Raw genomic sequence first — 22,144 nt, forward strand, 5'->3', positions numbered from 1 at the left:
TGGCCTTTGGGAAAGACAGAAATGGACAGTGGCCATCAGGACAGACAGACACAGGACAGAGGTCATCTGGGCTCAGGTGAAGGGCCAAGAAGCACTGGACCTATTCAATGAACCTTAATTTCTTATTGCGAATAGGCACCATCTCAGCCTTATGAAAAGGCTGCAATTTATTGGATGGAGAGATTGTGTCTTAGAAACATGACTAACTGGTGATTTTGGTATGATCCGTGTGTTTGGGCCACATGACTGTAGGGAAACCAGGGTCAAGATAATAGTTGAACGGTCACACACAGTGCTCCTAGGCTACTGTCTACACCTGCTATTCTGGGAACTCCATTTGCTTGTTGTGAAGTCTCTCTATTTCCTTTTCCTTTTTTTTTTTTTAACAGCTAGTAATTAATTTACTAAAATAGTTGACTTAAGCAACTGCAATGGTGACTTCCACCTCAACTCCTGGCTCAGTACTGATGGAAGTCATCGCCTGACAACCTCAGCAGGACTGTGCAAGTCAGTGAGTCGCTTGTGGATTCTCATCTGGAAACCATCCCGTGTCGTAGAACCTTCACCACAAGGAGTTTTTCTTGTAGCGATTCTCGAAGTCTTGGTAGGCATCCTAACTGGTCCTTTCACTTTCAGGTTCTTTTCCTTTGCTCCTCCCAGCAAGTCAGCACACACCTTTTCCAGGGATTTTACATTGCGGCTTGTTAGAGTGATTCGAACTGGGTGAATTGCCACCTCCAGCTCCACGGGTGTTTTTCCGGTATCCTTAAAAACCACGACTGCTGCGCGGCTTCCTGGCTGACTTATTCCTGGGCCAGAGCGAACAGTGGTGAGTCAGGAGCAGGAGCGTGCAGATCAGCGACTGTTTCAAGAGGGCTGTCTCAGCAGTGGTAGAGAACAACATAGCCTCAGTGTCACCTACACCTGCTGTCTCCCTGCCTTCCTCCTGGGACGGGTGCTGTGAGCTGTCACTGGGGCAGAGTCTGGAAGCTGCTGTTGCTGCAGGAGGTCCCGGAGGTGCACTGCTCTTTGCCAATGCCTGCAGTGCCTGGGTCGAGGCTGCCAGTGCCGGGGCCTGAGACCTCCTGTAAGGCAATGTCCTCCATCCCTGCAGACTTCACAGACACCAGACCAGGGCTCTGTGCCTCTGAGCCATGCAGCCAGCCCTTAACAGGACAATGCCCTGTTGGGGGCTCTGGGGATGTCATGATCAGTAAACTCAGTCCCTCCCTTAAGGGCCTGGCAGGATCAATTGGCATAATCTGTGCTTTCACACAAACAAAAAGCGCCCACCTCAGCTTTGGGGGTTCAAGGATCTCCAGGAGAGAGCCTGTCCTGCACTCACCTCTCCTCAGGATGCAGGCCAAGTCCCAGGGGCAGGACTCTGGCTAAGCTGAGGGGTGGACTGTGCTCAAAACAGCACTTCCCCTCTGGGCCCTGGACTAAGGGGATATCCCCTGGCTCCCCGGCCTTCCCTGAAGGCCCTTAGTCTGCTGTGCAAACAGCCCCATAGGGCTCTCCACAGGAGCTCCTGGAATACCAGGTCCACTGCCTTGGGGGTTTCCCAGCTGAGTCCAGCCCCCTGCAGGTCCCCAGTGCCCCTCCCTCCAGAGTGCACTTGTAATACACACAGCACCTAGCCATAACACCAGAGTAGGAAAGTCCTGTGTAAGGAGTTCTGGCTCGCTTTTTTTCATAATGTACTTTGTGTCTTTATTAAAACATCTCTTATCAACATCTTCCAATTTCGCCGTTTTTCCCCAGGCTTGCTTTTATGACAGTAAAAGCAGAGACACTCATATCCCGTGGCCTTCCTTGCACACTTGGTCTTCTCTGGCAGTGACCAGCATCATCACTGACCCTCTACACATGCCAGGCAATGGGACTGTCCTGGCATCCAGTTTCCCCCTCCAGGGGTCCGCATGGGCAACACCATTGTGATTTTGGTCCTGATCATTGGCGGGGATGGTCTGTGCATTGCGGGGGTGTTGAACAGCTCCCCTGGCCTCTACCCACCAAGTGCCAGTAGCACTTCTCTCTGTGACAACCAGAAAGTTCTCCAGAATCTGGAGGATTCAATCACCTCCAGTTGAGATGTACTGCGTGATCTTTATCTTCTAGATCTGTTCACTTTTCTTTAATGCCACTTTACTTTAATGCCACCTTCACCACTCCATCAGGTGCCCTCGCTGGCAGCTCCATTTCCAGTCTCATCCCCTCTACATCTCATTTGCTATCCCTTCTGCAGCTATGTTCATTTTTCATTTTTCTTTTCTTCTTTTGTTCTTTTTTTGAGACGGAGTCTCGCTCTGTCACTCAGGCTGGAGTGCAGTGTGGTGATCTCGTCTCACTGCAGCCTCCACCTCCTGGGTTTACGCCATTCTCCTGCCTCAACCTCCAGAGTAGCTGGGACTAGAGGCACCCACCACCACGCCCAGCTAATTTTTTGTATTTTTAGTAGAGACAGAGTTTCACTGTGTTAGCCAGGATGATATGTTAATTTTTCTTTTTTTTTTCCTTTTTTTTTTTTTTGAGACCGAGTCTCGCTCTGTCGCCCAGGCTGGAGTGCAGTGGCCAGATCTCAGCTCACTGCAAGCTCTGCCTCCCGGGTTCCCGCCATTCTCCTGCTTCAGCCTCCCGAGTAGCTGGGACCACAGATGCCGCCACCTCGCCCGGCTAATTTTTTTTGTGTTTTTAGTAGAGACGGGGTTTCGCCGTGTTAGCCAGGATGGTCTCGATCTCCTGACCTTGTGATCCGCCCATCTCGGCCTCCCAAAGTGCTGGGATTACAGGCTTGAGCCACCGCGCCCGGCCGATATGTTAATTTTTCTAACATTGTCCAATCATCTCACCTTTTGTTTAAAATGTTTCAGTAGGTTCTCATTGCCCCTAAGTCAAAGGACCGTATCATTTGCACAGACCCAAAACCCCATCTGGTGAGACACCACATCCCCCCAGCTTCGTCGTGCCCCCTGCTTTTCATGCTCGTGGTCTTCGAACTTCAGGTGCTCTTGTTCTCAGGCTCTTCCTGCATGTGCAAGGCTCTCCTCTCTCCTGCTTATCACTTAATTTAGTTGACGGGGTGGAGAATGTGACTTCATTCCCGAGCGTCATCCTTATTCCTGCACTCTGCACCCAGGGCCTTTTTTTTTTTTTTTTTTTTTGAGACACAGTCTCACGCTGTCACTCAGGCTGCAGTGCAGTGGCATGATCTTGGCTCACTGCAACCTTCACCTCCTGGGTTCAAGTGATTCTTCTGCCTCAGCCTCCCAAGTAGCTGGGATTACAGGCACCCACCACCACACCCAGCTAACTTTTTGTTGTTGCTGTTGTTTTTGTATTTTTAGTAGAGATGGGGTTTCACCATGTTGGTCAGACTGGTCTCAAACTCCTGACCTCAAGCAATCCACCGGCCTTGGCCTGCCAAAGTGCTGGAATGACAGGCATGAGTCACCATGCCAGGCCTGCACTCAGGGCCTTTCTACCCCAGCACCATTCACATTATTGTGGGTGGAGTGGGGAGGCAGAGAGAGACGGCAGGATTCTCCAATGAAACATCCTTGGGAGCTGTTGAAGCATCATGCTGTGTGCAATGGCTCATGCCTGTAATCCCAGCTACTCAGGAGGCTGAGGTGGGATCATATGAGCCCAGAATTCAAGACCAGCCTGGGCAACAGAATGAGTTCCTGTCTATAAAAGAAAAAAAGTTCACCCAGGGTAGTTTCCAAACAAAGGGCCTTTGTTTGCAAATCTTCACAGGTTAATTTGGTTTCAGTCCAGACACAAGTTTGGAAGAAGAGAAATGCTAATTTTGTCTGAATTGCTAAGAAGGAAAGAGTCTTCAAAGTCACAGACTGATGACAGTACAAGTAACTAATGAGCAGAAGATGGGCCCTCAAGGGGCAAGCAGGTTGCACCTGAACTAGACACCCGACAAGACACACCTGAGCAGGCTCTGGGCTCCATGGTTGGAGTGATAGGGCAGCTGATCCCCACCCAAGCCATGGCACCTGGTATCCCAGGTAGACCTGGTGCATTCGAGGACTTAATTATAATTTTTAATATTTTTCTTAAAACACATTTATTGTTTCTTTATTGTATAACTACATATTTATGGCCCCAAATTTAAAAATAACACAAAATAGAAAGAAGCAAATTAAAATCACTTATAATTTTGCCTCACAGAGTATCTGTTGACAATGTGGTTCATTTCCTTTAAAAAAATATTAGACGTATACGCTCCATATTGTTTCACAGTCTGTTTTTGCACACAAGCTTTCATTTCAGCATTTCCCGTTGCTGCTTCTGAGTCCCTGAAAACATGATTTTCACGAATGCACTGTCCCACTTCAAGGATGGAATTAAATGGTCTCGGGGCACTGAAATTGCAACAGAAATTTAGAGCTCTAGCATTTTTCAGGAATTAAGCTCTTCTTCCTTGTCAGAATTGTTTAGGAATGTGTTTAAAGTTTTGCAAATTATTGTTGCTTTGGTTTGCTTAAATTTTAGCTATAATTTGTAATTTAATTGCAAGGTTTATAAAACATCCTATACAACAAGGCCATTTTTTTGTAATACTAGATGTTCTTATCCTCTAATAGTCACTTTTGAAAATATTCCTTAGTTGCTTGAAAGAAGGTACATTTTTTATTGTTTTGAGGCTCTAAATTTGTTTTTAGGTTATGCCCTAATTGGCCATATTATTTTATTATCCAAATTTTCTATGCTTCTTAAAGTCTTCTATACATTCCTTGACTTGCAAAGGAAAACTTTTGGTCTATTAAAATCTCCTACCATAAAATTTTTTTGTGTGTGAATTTCTTCTGAGATTTTAAACTGTATCTGCTTTAGAGATGTCAGTGCTGTATAATTTGGCACATGAAGATTCATGAATGTTGTAATTTCATCATGACTATATTTTTACTAACATGAAACAATCTTTTCTGTTTATTTTCTCTTGCATATTGTTTTGTCTGATGTCATATTTTAAACTCCTGATTTATTTTACTTATGTATGTCTAACATGTCTTTGTTCATCTTTTAAAATAATCTATTTTGGGGCCAGACACAGTGGCTCATGCCTGTAATCCCAGCACTTTGGGAAACTGAGATGGGCAGATCACTTGAGGCCAGGAGTTTGAGACAAGCCTGGCCAACATGGTGAAACCACGTTTCTACTAAAAATACAAAAATTAGCCAGGCATAGTGGCATGAGCCTGTAATCCCAGATATTCGGGAGACTGAGGCATGAGAATCACTTGAACCTGGGAGGTGGAGGTTGCAGTGAGCCAAGATTATGCCACAGCACTCCAGGCTCGGCGACAGACAGAGTGACGCTCTGTTTCAAAAAAAAAAAAAAAGAAAGAAAAGAAAAGAAAAAAAATCTATTTTTTCCTTTTGTTTTTGGTGAGTCTCATATCAATGACACACACTTACATTTCTCTTTCAATCCAGACTTAGAGTCTCTGAAAGAGAGACTTTAACTGTTTTTTTGTCTGTTTTCTCAAAAAATGTTTGCTGTTACTTTTGCCATCTTATTTTTCTGCTCTGTATCTTTTTAATGGATGTTTGATTTTTCTGTTATTTTCTGTCTTTTGCTCTATAGACTACATTTTATTTTCTTTCTATAATTTGGAAGACACATATTCTATTTTTAATTGTACTAATATTATCTCTAAGTTATAAGATTCTTCACCATCTGTCCAAAACCTGACATCTCTTGACTGACTTCATATCTGCTAAAATGATATCCCTAGACCACATTTAGAATCACACTGTAGTCACCTAACACATTGAGCTGGGCTATAGAAATGTCTAGCACATGCCCCACGATCCCCTCACTGTTCACTCTGTTGCTGACAGAATTCTCTTCTCAGATCCTTAGCAGGAGGGAGGACCATTAGCCACATTTCTGGTGTTTATCAATGTGGGGTTTCCTCTTGCCCCTTCTGCCTGGAATAGAAAAGTATTTTAATGACCCAGGACCTCTGATGGCTTCGCTTTGGGGGTTGCACTCTTTAAGATGTACAGATTAGCAGGACTGTTGTGGTTGGGGTTAAAGAAGTGGCCCTCTTTGTCTTGGGATGCAACTCCATCTTACTTGGAGTTTGGTACTCAGCTTCTCCTGGGCACTTGCGGGGCACCTCTGCGATGGGCTTGACTCCCTCTTTTCTGACCTTGGTGCTCTGCCTCAAAGCCGCATTGTGCATCAGCTAATGAGAGTTTCTCAATCTGTCCTCATCTGCACTGCTATTGGCAGAAATCCTTCCTAGACTGTGGCCAAGCATTAATTGGTATTCTTAGCTTCTGGTGCAGTTGCAATTTTGCAATTTTGCATGTGCCTTCAATGGTGTTTTAATGGGAGGATGGGAGAGGATGAATCAGGCAATCAGGCACCTGCTATGAGCCACCATATTAATCTGGGAGTCTGCAAGTTTGGCTCTGAATGACAGAAAGAGAACCATGGTGCTTTCAGTGTTATATAAAGCTCATGGCTCTCATTTCAGCCGATTCCATAGTCCAGGGTTTCCTAAATAATGTGTTGAAAGGAAAGAGATAATAAAACATGCCACATTTTTTTAAAAGCAGGGGAGAAAGAGGGATTCCGTGGTCAACCAAACTGGAGAAATCATACACTCTACGCCTCTCGCACATTCAAGTTAAAACCTGGTGTGTTCAAAACTGTAAGTGTCCTGCAGCAAAAAAAAAGAAAAAAAAAAGAAAAAAGAAAGAAAACTGATTTAACATTGTTTAGTCCATCACATCTCAGTACTTGACTTTGAAACCTTTCTGGTAGGGTCCCTGGGAATGTGTAACTGAATTGGTGTTTTTCCAAAGTATAATGTGGGGATCAATGGTCAGTGTGGGCATAGGAGAGTCTGGGAGAGAGGGCAGCTCTGCTCCTCCAGTCCTTGCCCAGGTTTCACCAGATCCTGAAGGTGCCAGACAGACTAGCTAGGGACACATGGCTTGACCATTCTTTGATGTTATTCACTTTACTTAGATCTTCAGAAAACAAAATGCCTGAACCATATTTTTTTAACCTTCCATGGAGCCAATACTACTGATTTACAATTAACGATGTATTTTTAAGCTTCATAGAGAATGAAATCAGGAAGCTTTTATTTACATGGCATCTCTAAGTCTTATATAAAACAGCGAGCAAAGGTTATACTAGTGTTCCTCAATATCCAAGAATAATATCAGAGATACGTTTCATCAGAAGTGTAGTTTTGTTATGAATACAGGTAAATGTATCTGATTTTACTTTCTGGTATCATCTGTGTTTTGCTTTTAGCCTTGGTTACCAGAAAACTCAGAAACAAATATGGTATCCTGTTTCCAAGACACTTTCTCAATGCTACCTGGAAATATGAGCTTTCTTTGTTCATTCTGTATAATCTCTGAATTTTTAAGTCTTTAATTCTCCTGTGTTTCTTTATTTCTTATGTCACTGAAAATTCCTTTAGAATTAAACAGGAGTTACATTCTCGATCTTAATGTTTTGAACGGGCAGTTAAAGAGCAATTAGTGATAAACAACTTGACTCATAAAAAGGAAGTCAAGAAAATTTTAGCATTTCCCAGTATATACAAATATGTCCCTAGCATCTGATGCGTGAAACAACATCACGAACAGTAAAGTTCACAGAGAAAAAGAATCCACTAAATCTCGTTTTTCAGTGTCAGTAAAATCTAGAATTACCCTGAATTAATACACCGAGACCCAAGATTATCCTGATATTCATTTACTTTTATTTTCATAACTGCAGCCAGTTGTATTATAACTTTTTTCTTCTTCAGAAAATTTTAAACATACCCCAAAATTAAAAACTATAATACATATCAATGTGCTCATTACCCGTTTCAGCTTCAATGATTATCATCATTTTAAAAATCTTATCTCACATTGCTCTATTCTACATTTTTAAAAATTTTAAAGCACATCTCAAGAATCATTTTTTATGTGTATCTGTCTCTAACAGGTAAGGACTTCCCTTTTTAGCATAACAACCATGACATTATCACACCTTAAAAAGTTAACAATAACTTTTAATATTATTTTATACCCATTTCATAGTCAAATGTCCCCAGTGTTCTCAAGAACCTCTTTTTATAGTTGGTATCTTCAAATCAGATTCTTCATAAGGTTTATACGCTGCAGTTTTTGTTATTTTGGAGATATTTTTAAGTATCATTCTACTATGTGGAATAAGAGGTATGTAAGGATGTAAAGGTATTTTTCTTAACTATAAAACTTGTTTGAAAATCCCACAGAATACACCATAAAATAGTTTCTCTTTTGTACTAAATATTTAAATTAAATAACTAAATAAAAATCGTAACACTACTAAAAATTATTCATTATCTTCATTTTCATAAGTAAACAGAGTACCCACTAAATTTTATATTATGCTCTTTTTCATTGGTGTTATACCAATACCATTTCCATGTCGTCAGATTCTTTACAATTATTATTTTTAACAAGTGCATATTATTTTTCTCTCTTGGCCACTGTTGCTTTAGCCATTTTTTAGCATTTGTTAAATCCATTGCATGTATTGGAAGGGCAAATCCTAATCAAGGTTGGAAATTTTTGCTGTCTTCCTCCTTTAACCCTATAATTGACATTGTTTATGGGTCTATGAAGGAAAGGAAGAAGAAAGCAGACAGAGAAGGAAGGGGAATAGAGAAAAGGTGGAGGTTTGCCTGAGATGCATTCGAAAGACTTGCTTTTCTTCCATCCTCTTGGAAGGGCCAGTCCTTGGAAATCATGTGCTCTTCCTTCTCTGAGACTAGTTGTAGCTATAGAAGGGGCCAAAATGTGCTGGCTCTGTGTGTTCACAATAAACCCGGAATGTCAGGTGCCCGTCATCAGATAACCGATATGAACCCTGTCTTACCATGAAAAGGAGAAGCCTCCCGCTGTATCCCCACTGGTGATGAACTGGTGTTGGATATGGAGTTCTGGAAAACCGAAAGAAAGTCAACGTTTTTAATGTGAAACATGTGCAGTCTCTCATTTATCAATTAGACATCCTGGAATAACCTTGGGCTCAACGACTGGTCTTGCCAGGTTATGGTATTCAGGGAAAAACACCATCACCTCATTCGCTGTGGCAAATAAAAAGGAATATTGACAAAGACCATAATCTGGGTGCCTCTTGTGGTGACAACTATAATCAATAATATTTAGATAACAGTATCTTTTATTGTTATTAAAGAAAAGTTTTCCAGGAGCATTTTGTGCATTTAGTTTTTTTTGGTCAAAATTTTTCTCTAGGATTAATTTTTAGGAGCAGGATTATTGGTTCTCAAATTGAATATTTTTTAGAAAGAGAGAAAAGGAGATGGAAAGAAAAGGTTATGTTGTTTTTTCAAATAATCACCAAGAAAATAAACATAAATACAAGTCTCAGGTATGCTAGTCATTAAGGTTTTTAGACAGCATGAATACAGAAATTTAGAGAGAAACACGGAAGACAGTTTTGTCACACTGAGGGTCTGAAATGAAACCTCTCAGATACATGTCCCTAACCTATTTCAATAAAAAAGAGCCATGACAATAGAATTAATTAAGCCAAGGACTCAAGTGGGACGGACCTATGCAGCTGAAGCCTCCGGAGATGGGTCCAGATGTAGAGAGACCAGTAGATTGCAGGTCCACATCAAGGAGTGGCTCAGAATTATTGCATCTTAGTATTTTGAATCTGCAAAAGATAGCACAGCTAGAAAACCCTTGGAAGTCACTTGATGATATCACTTTTATTTCTAAAGCAACAATGAACAGTATTACTTGCAATATCAGCATAATTAGGCCAACATAATTAAGATGCCCATTAACAAGAAAGACAGCTGGCACATTTTGCATTCAGATTGACATGATTCCAGCCACAAGCATAATTGATGTTTGTTCAGTAATATGGAGCTATGTTGCAGAATCTGTGAGACGATGCTTATCTGACAGCTATAGGAAGTGCAAAGTCAAGTATAAGAAAAAAAAATATGTTCCAGACAGCAGCAGATGTTCTTAGATCAAATATTTCTGTGAAAAATTGTGGTAGAAGAATCAACTGATAAAATAGCAGAGGCTAGTTCAGTGGCTTACATCAAGATGAGGATGAAGAGGAGGAAGGAAGAGGAAAAAGAGGAAGACGAAGGAAGAGAAGAAGGAGGAGGAAAACAACAAGAACAACAACAACTTTGGGAGGCCGAGGTGGGCAGATCTCCTGAGGTCAGGAGTTCAAGACCAGCCTGGCCAACATGGTGAAACCTCATTTCTACTAAAAATACAAAAAATTAGCTGGGCGTGGTGGTGCGTGCCTGTAATACGAACTGCTCGGGAGGCTGAGGCAGGAGAATTGCTTGAACCTGGGAGGCAGCGGTTGCAGTGAGCCGAGATCATACCATTGCACTCCAGTGTGGGAAACGAGCAAAACTCCATCTCAAAAAAAAAAAAAAAAAAAAAAAAATAACAAAGAAACAAACCCTCTGGGCTGAGCTCGATCTCCCCATCTTTAGTGGGGGGCTGAGGTCGCATCATCCCGAAGTTGGGGCCCTACATGTAGTTCTAGGCTGTGTGTTGCACATTGGTAGATGCAGGTATGTTTATCCAGAAGGTAATTTTATGGTTGGGGGATGGATTTGAAGTATTACTATCAAATAAATAAGCCAGGCCGGGTGAGGTGGCTCACGCCTGTAATCCCAGCACTTTGGGAGGCCAAGGTGGGTGGATCACCTGAGGTCAGGAGTTCAAGATCAGCCTGACCAACATGGTGAAACCTCATCTCTACTAATAATACAAAAATCAGTCAGGTTGCAGTGAGCTGAGATCGCACCACTGCACTCGAGCCTGGGAGACAGAGTGAGACTCTGCCTCAAAAAAAAAAAAAAAAAAAAAAGGCTTGGCACGGTGGCTCACGCCTATAATCCCAACACTTTGGGAGGCTGAGGAGGGCAGATCATGAGGTCAGGAGTTTGAGACCAGCCTGGCCAACATGGAGAAACCCCACCTCTACCAAAAATACAAAAATTAGCCAGGTGTGGTGGCAGGTGCCTGTAATCCCAGCTACTTGGGAGGCTGAGGCAGGAGAATCACTTGAAACCAGAGGCAGAGGTTGCAGTGAGCTGGGATCACGCCACTGCACTCCAGCCTGGACGACAGAGCAAGACTCCACCTCAAAAAAAGAAAAAAAAAGAAATGGGCCAGAAGAAGAAAATAACGAGGTAACAACAAAAAAGGAAGAAAGCAATTAAGAGTGAGGAATGTGACTGGAAGGAGGAAAAGGCACCCTAATCATTAATTAGCACAGCTGGGTTCTCAGATCCCAGTTGCTCCCTGAAGAGGTGAAAATAATGCCCCAAACCAAACCCTCTCCGCCACCACTACCATTTCATGTCATATGGAATTTTGGCAGACTTCTCAGTGAATAATCAAGAATCTCACAGAACTGGCATTCAAACTCAGCCATTTTTGCAGTCCGGCAATTGTCCTCATTTCCTGGCCTCCTCTGCCTTCTCCGTGTCACCCTGTCTTGCAGCTCGGCCCCTTCCTTCAGGAACTCGGTCACTCCAATGCTTTTGAGTTCCGTAGATTTTTCTGAAGGTGTCAGGGGGTGTCACGGGGGAAGAGTCACTTTGGTACACGTTTTCTTTCCTTCCTTCCTTCCTTCCTTCCTTCCTTCCTTCCTTCCTTCCTTCCTTCCTTCCCTCCCTCCCTCCCTCCCTCCCTCCCTCCTTCCTTCCTTCCTTCCTTCCTTCCTTCCTTCCTTTCTTTCTTTCTTTCTTTTTTTTTTGACAGAGTTTTGCTCTTGTTGCCCAGGCTGGAGTGCAATGATGCAATCTCGGCTCACCACAACCTCTGCCTCCGGGGTTCAAGTGATTCTCCTGCCTCAGTCTCCTGAGAAACTGGGATTACAGGTGGGCACCACCACGCCTGGCTAATTTTTGTATTATTAGTAGAGATGGGGTTTCTCCATGTTGGTCAGGCTGGACTCGAACTCCTGACCTCAGGTAATCCACCCACCTCAGCCTCCCAAAGTGCTGGGGTTACAGGCATGAGCCACTGCACCCTGCCCGGCACACATTTTCTACCATGCCTGATACTTTGTCATCTTTCTGGGCCTTCTTTTCTTTCTTTCTCTCCTTTATCACTTCCTGTCCTCTTCCTCCAGTACGAATCAAAAACTTCAAATTCTTCTTTATTTCTGGAAAGCAGTCAACCCTGCCCCATTCCATCTCCAACCCTGCACATCCAAACCCAGCAAAGTGCGCTGCTCACCTGGGTCTTCGCGATTGCCAGGAGCAGTCTCCTTAGAGGCTGTCTTAGTCTGTTCAGGCTGCCGGAACCAAGTTTCCTAGACTGGGTGCCTTAAAAACAACAGGGTTTTATTTTTCACAGTTCTGGAAACTGGACATCTGAGATCGGAATACAGCATAGTCAGATTCCGGTGAGGACCTGTTCTGGGTTGGGACTGCCAGCTTCTCCATGTGTCCTCACATGCACAGAGAGGGCTGGAGAGCTTTCTGAAGTCTCTTTTACAAGGGCACTAAGCCAGGTAGGTGGCTCATGCCTATAATTCCAGCACTTTGGGAGGCTGAGGCAGGTGGATCACGAGGTCAGGAGATTGAGACCATCCTGGTTAACATGGCAAAACCCCATCCCTACTAAAAATACAAAAAAAAAAAAAAAAAAATAGCCAGGTGTGGTGGCATGTGCATGTAGTCCCAGCTACTTGGGAGGCTGAGGCAGGAGAATCGCTTGAACCTGGGAGTTGGAGGTTGCAGTGAGCTGCGACCACCACTGCACTCCAGCCTGGGCAACAGACTAAGACTCCATCTCAAAAAAAATAAAAAATGAAAAAACAAGTAAGGGCCCTAACCCCAGCATGAGGTCTCTACCCTCATGATGTAATCACTCCCCAAAGGCCCTAGTATATTTTTTATTTTTTATTTTTTTTAAGATGGAGTCTCACTCTGTTGCCAGGCTGGAGTACAGTGGTGTGGTGGCGTGATCTCGGCTCACTGCAAACTCCGCCTTCCGTGTTCAAGTGATTCTCCTGCCTCAGCCTCCCAAATAGCTGAGATTACAGGCGTGCATCAACATACCCAGTGATTTTTTGTATTTTTAGTAGAGACGGGGTTTCACCATGTTGGCCAGGATGGTCTAGATCTCTCGACCTCATGATCTGCCCGCCTCGGCCTCCCAAAGTGTTGAGGTTACGGGTGTGAGCCACTGCACCCGGCCCTGGCTTTGGTTTTGCCTCCGCTATCCCTGATTCCATGTAACTGGGACCACTAGCACCCTGTACCTACAGAATTGGTTCTGCTCCCATTCTGAGTTTGTGGGAGTCAAGGACCATGTCAACATTCCTGATCACATCTCCCTTGCCATATTGACATGTGATTAGAAAGAAGTCACCTCCCCAGGCCTGGAACCTAAGAGTCCTTTGGCAACCACCTGGGTTCTATATCATTCTCCTAGTGTGCCTTTATGATGGTACCTCTGTCTACCTAATTCCTCAAGCCAGAAACCGGAAGTGGAGGGGGGTGGAAATCACCTTTTTGGTTTCCTTTTCTTTAGGATTCTGCCCTCCATAAAAGCAAATACATGGTCAAGTCTACCTCTGGGACATATCTCCAACATGCCTGCATTTCTCCATCCCCAGACACTACTGTGGTTCATTTCTCACCAAGATTACGATGGTCTTTCAGTTGATTTGACTTATAAATGGATCTTCCCATTTATCTCAACATATATAATTCGATCTTTTAAATAAATACAAATCCCATCTCACAGTCCCACTACTAGATATATATCCAAAGGAAATAAAATCAGTATGTCAAAGAGATGTCAGCAATTTTGTGTTTATTGCAGCACTATTCATGATAGCCAAGACATGGAATCAACCTATCTTTCCATCGACAGAAAGAAAATGTTGTATATATACACAATAAAATAATACTCTTCAGCCATAAAACTAGTGAGATCTTGTCATTTGGGGCAACATGGATGAATCCTGAGGATGTTATGTTAAGTGAAATAAGCCAGGCACAGAGAGATAAATACTGCATGCTCTCAAGCATATGAGAAATCTAAAAACGCTGTTCTCATAGAAGAATAAAGTAGATAGTGGTTACTAGAGGCTGGGGAGGGTGCGTAAGAGAGGGGATGGAGTGGGTACAAGGTGACAGATAGGAGGAAAATGTTCTGGTGTTCTATAGCATATTAGGGTGACTGGTTAACAATATTATATTGCATATTTTAAAATAGCTAGAAGAGAAGATTCTGAATGTTCTCACCATGAAGATATCATAAATGTATGAGGTAATAAATATGCTAAATACAGATTGAGCATCTCTAATCCAAAAATTTGAAATCTAGGCCAGGTGTGGTGGCTCATGCCTGTAATCCCAGCACTTTGGGAGGCTGAGGCAAGCAGATTGCTTGAACTCAGGAGTTCAAGATCAGCCCAGGCAACATAACGAAACCTTGTCTCTACAAAATATAAAAAATTAGCTGGGCATGGTGGCATGTGCCTATGGTCCCAGCTACTTGGGAAGCTGAGGTGGGAGGATCACTTGAGCCCAGGAGGTTGAGACTGCAGTGAGCCATTACTATGCCACTGCACTCCAACCTGGGCAACAGAGCAAGATTCTGACTCAGGAAAAAAAAAAATCAAAATGTGAAATACTTCAAAATCCAAAACGTTTTGAGTGCTGACATGATGCCACAAGGGACAAATTCCACACAAAAGTGTTCAACACAAACTTTGTTTCACACATAAAATTAATAAAAATATTATATTTCATTATCTTCAGGTTATGTGTATAAGGTGTATATAAAACATCAATGAAGTTTGTATTTAGACTTGTTAGACTTGGATTCCACCAAGATATCTCATTATGTATATAAAAATATTCCAAAATTAAAAAACAAAATTGAAATCAGAAACACTTCTGGTTCCAAGCATTTTGGATAAGGGATATTCAACCTGTAGCCAGATTTAATCATTTTAATCATTATACACAGTAGGTACACTGAAACATCACACTGTACTTCATGAATATGTACAATTATTATGTGTCCATTTAAAAATAAATAAATTAAATGCAAATCTGATCATGTTAATCTTCTGATTTCCCCTTCTATGTTTTCCTATTGATTTTAGGATAAGTGTGACTTTGTATTTGATGTTCCCTTTGGCTGTAGGCCCCTTGCTAAGCTATAGGAACGTGGCTTGACAATTTCACTTCCTTCAGACCTTTGCTCAATTATCCTGTGACCACCCTGTATAAAACTGCAGTACACATACTCTTTGCCTCCTTATTCTCCTTGCTATTCCTCTACAGCATTCATCATCCTCTGGCTCAATCCCTTCCTACCAGCGTAAGCTGCATGAACTCGGGACCTTATACATTCTGTTCATTGCTCTAGTCTCAGTACCTACAACAACACATGTCACCTGATAGGCACACAACTAATATTTAACGAATATTGAATTAAATCAAGGTTTTAGTAGTAAGTGGTGAGACTCTGGATTTAGATTCAAGCAATCTGACCCCAGAAATCTTAATATTTATAACCAATGAACTTCCATGTACCAGGCAACATGGTACCCATGAACTTCAAGTAAAAACACAAAATACGTTACGGAATCACACTCATGGTAGAAGCTAGTAACAGATCACAACTAATCCACACAAGACCACGTAGACACACAGGAGGTAAGTAGTAACAAGTAAAGTCATTATGTAGCACTTATAGATGACAATTGTATACACCACCAAAAGAAAACACAATTTGGTCAAAAACCAGGCGTTATTTTTGCAAGTCACCAGATAACGCCATGTGGTGAACATTTTAAGGAGAAAAACAAAAAGATGAGGTTCTGGAGGGAGGAGACTGGTAAAACCCTAGCAAGCAAATATCCAACCATAGCAAAACAAAGGGGAATGTTTTTGTTTGCATGTCCCATAGACAGAGGCAGAGGGTGGGGATCTGCAGAGTACCCCAACATCTCACTGGTGAAAGAAAATAGAAAAAGGCAGGGATCTACCCTTCTTCAGTCTAACAGGTTGGCCTGGAGCCAGGCCTGAGCAAGTCACCTCAACAGCCTCCAGAAATAGAAATGCCGTGGGAAGAATCCTGCCCAGGCTGCTCCTCAACGTAGGGGCTCCTCACCCGCAAGATGCAAGGTGCAACACACCATCACAGCTGAAGAATCCATTAAAGAGGCTGGATTTGAGAAAATGAACACAAATCAGTGGCTACAAAATATAACAAGGTTTGATTTATAAAAACAGCCTAAGTGTCATTGTAACAAGGAAAAGGAGAGTCGCTGGTGGGAGAAAGGAAGGATCCCCCTCAATGGGAAGGTGCCACAAAGCCCAAAGATTCAGATTGAATCATCTAGAACCTTTGAGGAACCCCAAACTCCTGCCTAGGATGGCCCAGGGAGAAGGGAGGGGATCAGGATTGAGGAGGACAGCATTGAGGGAGTCTGCGGTTTTGTTTTGTTTTGTTTTGTTTTGTCTGAGTACTCCTAATTTTTCTACATAATTTATAACAAGAAAATTTTCATCTGTTTTTTAAAGACAAGAAACATTGATAAATAAACCCCGAAGCTGGTTATCTGAGAGTTGGTTAAAGATATCTTGGTAAAGCTCATTGAGAAAAATCACACATGAAAATCAGAAATTAGGCTGGGTGCAGAGGCTCATGCCTATAATCCTAGCACTTTGGGAGGCCGACGCAGGCAGATCACCTGAGGCCAGAAGTTCGAGACCACCCTGACCAACATGGCGAAACCCTGTCTCTACTAAAAATACAAAAATTCGCCGGGCATGGGGGCGGGCGGGCACCTGTAATCCCAGCTACTCAGAAGGGTGAGGCAGGAGAATTGCTTGAACCCGGGAGGCAGAGGTTGTAGTGATAAAAATACAAAAATTCGCCGGGCATGGGGGTGGGCGGGCACCTGTAATCCCAGCTACTCAGAAGGGTGAGGCAGGAGAATTGCTTGAACCCGGGAGGCAGAGGTTGTAGTGAGTTGAGAATGCACCACTGCACTCCAGCCTGGGTGACACAGTGACTCTCGGTCACGAAAAAAAAAAAAGAAAGAAAGAAAGAAAAAGAAAAAGAAAATCAGAAATTAAAAAGATGAGGATACTAAACTATATGAGACCAGGCAAGACAATATACCCACAAACTTTAAACTATCAATAAGAAGATATTTTTCTTGCCCATGTATTAAATAAAAATTGTTGTTGCAAGTAAAAACGTGGATACATTTATAACAATGTAAAAAATTACAAAACAAAACTCCAACTATAAAATATAAAACTTAAGCATTGCTTTCTTCTCAAATCCCTGACCCAGGGAGAAGGGAGGGGATAAGGATTGAGGAAGAGAGCATTGAGGGAGTCTGCGGTATTTTTGCCTGAGGACTCCTAATTTTTCGACATAATTTATAACAAGAAAATTTTCAACTATTTATTTTTAAAGACAAAAAACATGTAGGGAATAAAGGAGAATTGATAAATAAACCCCAAAGCTGGATATCTGAGAGTTGGTCAGAGATATTCTGGTAAAGCTCATTGAGAGAAACTATGCATGAAAATCAGAAATTAGGCTGGGTGCATGATCCCAGCACTTTGGGAGGCTGAGGCAGGCAGATCACCTGAGGTCAGGAGTTCGAGACCACCCTGGCCAACATGGTGAAATCCTGTCTCTACTAAAACTACAAAAATTAGCCTGGAGAAGGGAGGGTATCAGAAAAATGCCACAAGTCGTCTTTGCTATGAAGTCTCCAAACTCTAGCTAGGTTTAATGGTGCAACATCTGCATATTCGTATTAGTCTGTTTTCTTGCTGCTGATAACTGGGCAATTTACAAAAGAAACTGTTTAATTGGACTTACAGTTCCACATGGCTGGGGAGGCCTCACAATCTGGCGGAAGATTTCACTGGGAAATTCATTTAAGTTTTCAAGGAAAAGAGACTTTCCATATTTTGTAAACTCTTCCAGACAACAAAGAAAATTATAGTATCGTTTTTAATGTAAATAATCTTTTTTTAATATCAGTAACTTTGACAAAGACAGCATGTTATTAATAAAATTGCAGACATCCTAAATAAAACACTTGCAAATAAATTCATGGATGTGTTACAATATTTCAGTATATCATTGAAGGCTTATTCCAAGAAGACAGAGTAATATTAATATAATGGTAGGAAGTCTATTAATGCATACTTTAAATTAAAATACAAAATCAGAAAAATATAAATAGATGCTGAAGAAGTATTTAATAAAGCTCAATTATCGTTATTATTTTTAAAAACCCTCTTAACTAGATATCATAGGATGACATCTTATACCAACGAAACAACATTATATTTTAGAGTGAAAAGTTGAAAGCGGCTAGGCGCAGTGGCTCATGCCTATAATCCCAGCACTTCGGGAGGCCGAGGGGGGCGGATCACGTGAGGTCGGGAGTTCGAGACCAGCCTGATTAACATGTAGAAACCCCGTCTCTACTAAAAATACAAAATTAGCTGGGTGTGGCGGTGCATGCCTATAATCCCAGCTACTTGGGAGGCTGAGGCAGGAGAATCTCTTGAACCTGAGAGGCGGAGGTTGGCAGTGAGCCAAGGTCGAGCCATTGCACTTCAGCCTGGGCAATAAGAGTGAAACTCCATCTCAAAAAGAAAGAAAGAACAAAAAAAAGAAAAAGAAAAAGAAAGAAAAGAAAAGTTGAAAGCATTTCTAATAAATTCAGAAATACCTGCCATTTCCTATTTTCTAATGTTGCTCTAAAAGTTTTGGGCAATGAAAGAAGTCCAGAAACAGCAATACAAGGTATAACTTTTTGAGTCAAGAAGACAAAATGATCTATATTTGCCTGTGATATGATATTTGATTTGTGGCTCTAGGAAACTTTAATCACAAATTAAAAACTATTAAAACTAATAGAAGAACCCATTAAAAAGAGACAAGGTTTAAGTTAATGAATACGAATCAGTGGTTATAAAACAGCCTACATCGAGTTCCTCAAGGCAGGTGGCTGATCAACATGGGCTAGAAAGGGCTCCTTGCTGGGCCTTCACAAAGAGGAGTGACGGTCAGAGGATGGAAGCCTGAAGTCGCTGCTTCACAGTGGATGTGGGCCAAGACATTATAAACTGTCATATTCTGAAACTGTGGTGTATTCCGAAGCCTTCTCTCTGTTGATTATTAGTGTTACCCTCCATGTCTCCATAGAGATTATTGCTTACAAAAGTAAGAAAACTGACCTGTGGGTTAGTCTTATGGCCACTTCCAGATGAAGCAGCAGTAAGAAGGTGTGTTACTTGGTGCACAGAGTCCCAGCCCCAGAGGAGTGGTTGGTGCAGCCCCATCTGGGCCATGCAGCCACCACAGCGAGTTGGGGGTAACAATTTGAGTCTAAGGGAGAGATCCTGGGAGCTCAGTAGGAGAAAAGCCCAGGGGTTGTTCCTGGATATATTTCCTGCAAATCTCCAGGCAAGCTCCGTTGTTTCAGGAGATGAGTGTTCCGAAGGTATGTCCACCTGCTGCTGGTTCTGCCCCCTCTCTCCAGTGTCCTTCAAAGCATGGTTGGGGTTAGAAGCAGAGTTGCTGCTTCCTGGGTTGCAAGCAGGAAAGATATTCTCATCCAGTGCTGTCTGAAACAGTGGTTTTCAAAGTTGTTGGTCATGACTCATTAGAGGATAGAGAATCTGTCTAGTGGATTTTGAGAAACCTTTTTTTTTTTTTTTAATGTAACTAATTGAAGAGAGGATAAAATGCTGAAGGACTTCACATGCAGCAAGGGTATGCGCTGTTTTGTGGCATGTTGGTTTCCTGATTTTGGAAGAAGAAGGAGACAGACGGTCTATACCACAGCGAGGCACAACTTCATAGACAAGGGGTTCCTGGACAAAAAGTTGCTAGTAGCACCAGAAAGGTAGAAGCAGAAAGCGAATACATCCCACACACCTGGAGGCACTGAGGCAAGAGCTGTTCAGGCTATGGCCTTGGTGTAATCCTTGCCTTCTCTTTTCTCTCATGCCCACATCTAAACCATATGCAAATTTTGTCAGCTTGACCGGCAACCTATATCCAGATTCCAATCACTTCTCACCATTTACTCTGCAAAGTGGCAGCTGGAATATTGATATGATTTGGCTGTGTCCTCACCCAAATCTCATCTTGAATTGTAACTCCCACAGTTCCCATAGGGGAGGTGATTGAATTATGGGGGCGTGGGTCTTTCCTTCACTGCTCTCATGATGGTGAATGAGTCTCATGAGATCTGATGGTTTTAAAAATGGGAGTTTCCCTGCACAAATTCTCTTTCTTTGCCGGCTGCCCTCCACGTAAGATGTGATTTGCTTCTCCTTGCCTTCCACCAGGATTGTGAGGCCTCCCCAGCCATGTGGAAATGTAAGTCCAATTAAACCTCTTTCTTTTGTAAATTGCTCAGTCTCAGGTATATCTTTATCAGCAGCTTGAAAACAGACTAACACAAATATGCAGATGTTGCACCCTTAAACCTAGCTAGAGTTTGGAGACTTCATAGCAAAGACGACTTGTAGCATTTTTCTGGTTATTTGCCATTAAATTTGTGAGCCAGTGAACTGAAAAACAGCACACTTAAAAGAATAATTTTATCCACTGTTTTCTTTCATTTCACTGACAACCTTCTCTTCCTCCCTGTGATGCTGTAAACCCCACGTCTTTTGTGAAACTGGCTCCGTAATGAGACCACGGACCATCCAGCCTTGAAGCGCTCTCCTGCTTACACATGGGGTTTTGACATTATGCCTTTGGGTTTTGTGGCACAGAGATTTCCACCTCTTCCTCATGAGCCCAAGCAAGCGTGAGCTGTCTCAGCTACTTGGAGACTGACGTCAATCTTTCCGCATAAGCCAGGGGAAGGTGCCTCCTTTGTCTGCCTTGCGGCTTCTCTACTTTTTAAAAAAGGGAAATCAGCTATTCTCTGAGTCATGTTATATTTTTTGTGACCGATAGTAAACCTCTGAGAAGTATCTCCAGAAGTTACACAGTTCAAATCAATGACTTATAAAATTAAGCATTATGCTCTCTCTCCTTCTGAAAGGTCCAGAAAAAGAGCATCAGATTTCAGAGAAGAATCCGCTCTTCAGATCAAGGGCTAACCTTGTATATGCAGTTGTTAGGTAAAGATAGATCAACCCAACCCGCATGGCTCTAACCACCCACAATTTGGTTTCTCTGCACAAGTTCCTCTGGTTAAGAAGCCTGGGATACCCAGGGAGATGCTGGGTGATGGGCTTGCACACAGTATAATTGGCTGCTTCCCAAGACGTCAGGCTGAGCACATCCATGGTTTGATTTTGGTGTCAGCCATCAGTTGCTTTCAGGCTTACAGCAATTCTCTATTTTATCAACTCAAATAAAATTACAGAAGGAAAGCTGTCAATTACTTTGCTTTCCACATTAGAGTGTCTATCCCTAGTCCTCCACCTGACACCACTGTAGGCAAACAGAGCATCTTACAAATGATGCATCATCAAGATGCACAGGGAGGCCGGGTGTGGTGGCTCACGCCTGTAATCCCAGGACTTTGGGAGGCCCAGACGGGCGGATCACGAGGTCAGGAGATCGAGACCATCCTGGCTAACACGTGAAACCCCGTCTCTACTAAAAACACAAAAGAAATTAGCCAGGCGTGGTGGCGGCACCTGTAGTCCCAGCTACTTGGGAGGCTGAGGCAGGAGAATGGCATGAATCTGGGAGGCAGAGCTTGCAGTGAGTTGAGATCGCACCACTGCACTCCAGTCTGGGCGACAGAGTGAGACTCTGTCTCAAAAGAAAAAAAAAAAAAATGCACAGGGAACTTTTTTTTTTTTAAGGACTACAGGAAAAATCAGTCACATGTTTAGCTTTTTCCCTGGAACAAATTTATTTTGCTGTTTCAGAGGTCGGTGGTCTGTGGTGTCTGTCCTTGGTGTCTGGACAAGGAGATGCCTGCTCAGTGACTAAGTTGGGGTTCTCCACATCAGCAAGGCCCTCACTCAGGATTGGCCAGGGATATGGACCGACCCAACTGCACCTTTAGAGTCCCACAGCTTTCCTTTGCAAGATGACCGACCAGAGGTGAAGGTGG

The 22,144-nt window shown here is 42.7% G+C and overlaps 1 pseudogene; it reads right to left on the reverse strand.

Annotated features, from left to right (window-relative positions):
* Positions 1–418: 418 nt before the first annotated feature.
* Positions 419–1,208, reverse strand: LOC126932281 (40S ribosomal protein S20-like; annotated as a pseudogene).
* Positions 1,209–22,144: the final 20,936 nt, after the last annotated feature.

This window comes from Macaca thibetana, chromosome 12 (assembly GCF_024542745.1).
Source record: "Macaca thibetana thibetana isolate TM-01 chromosome 12, ASM2454274v1, whole genome shotgun sequence".
In the NCBI taxonomy this organism is placed as follows: Eukaryota; Metazoa; Chordata; class Mammalia; order Primates; family Cercopithecidae; genus Macaca; species Macaca thibetana.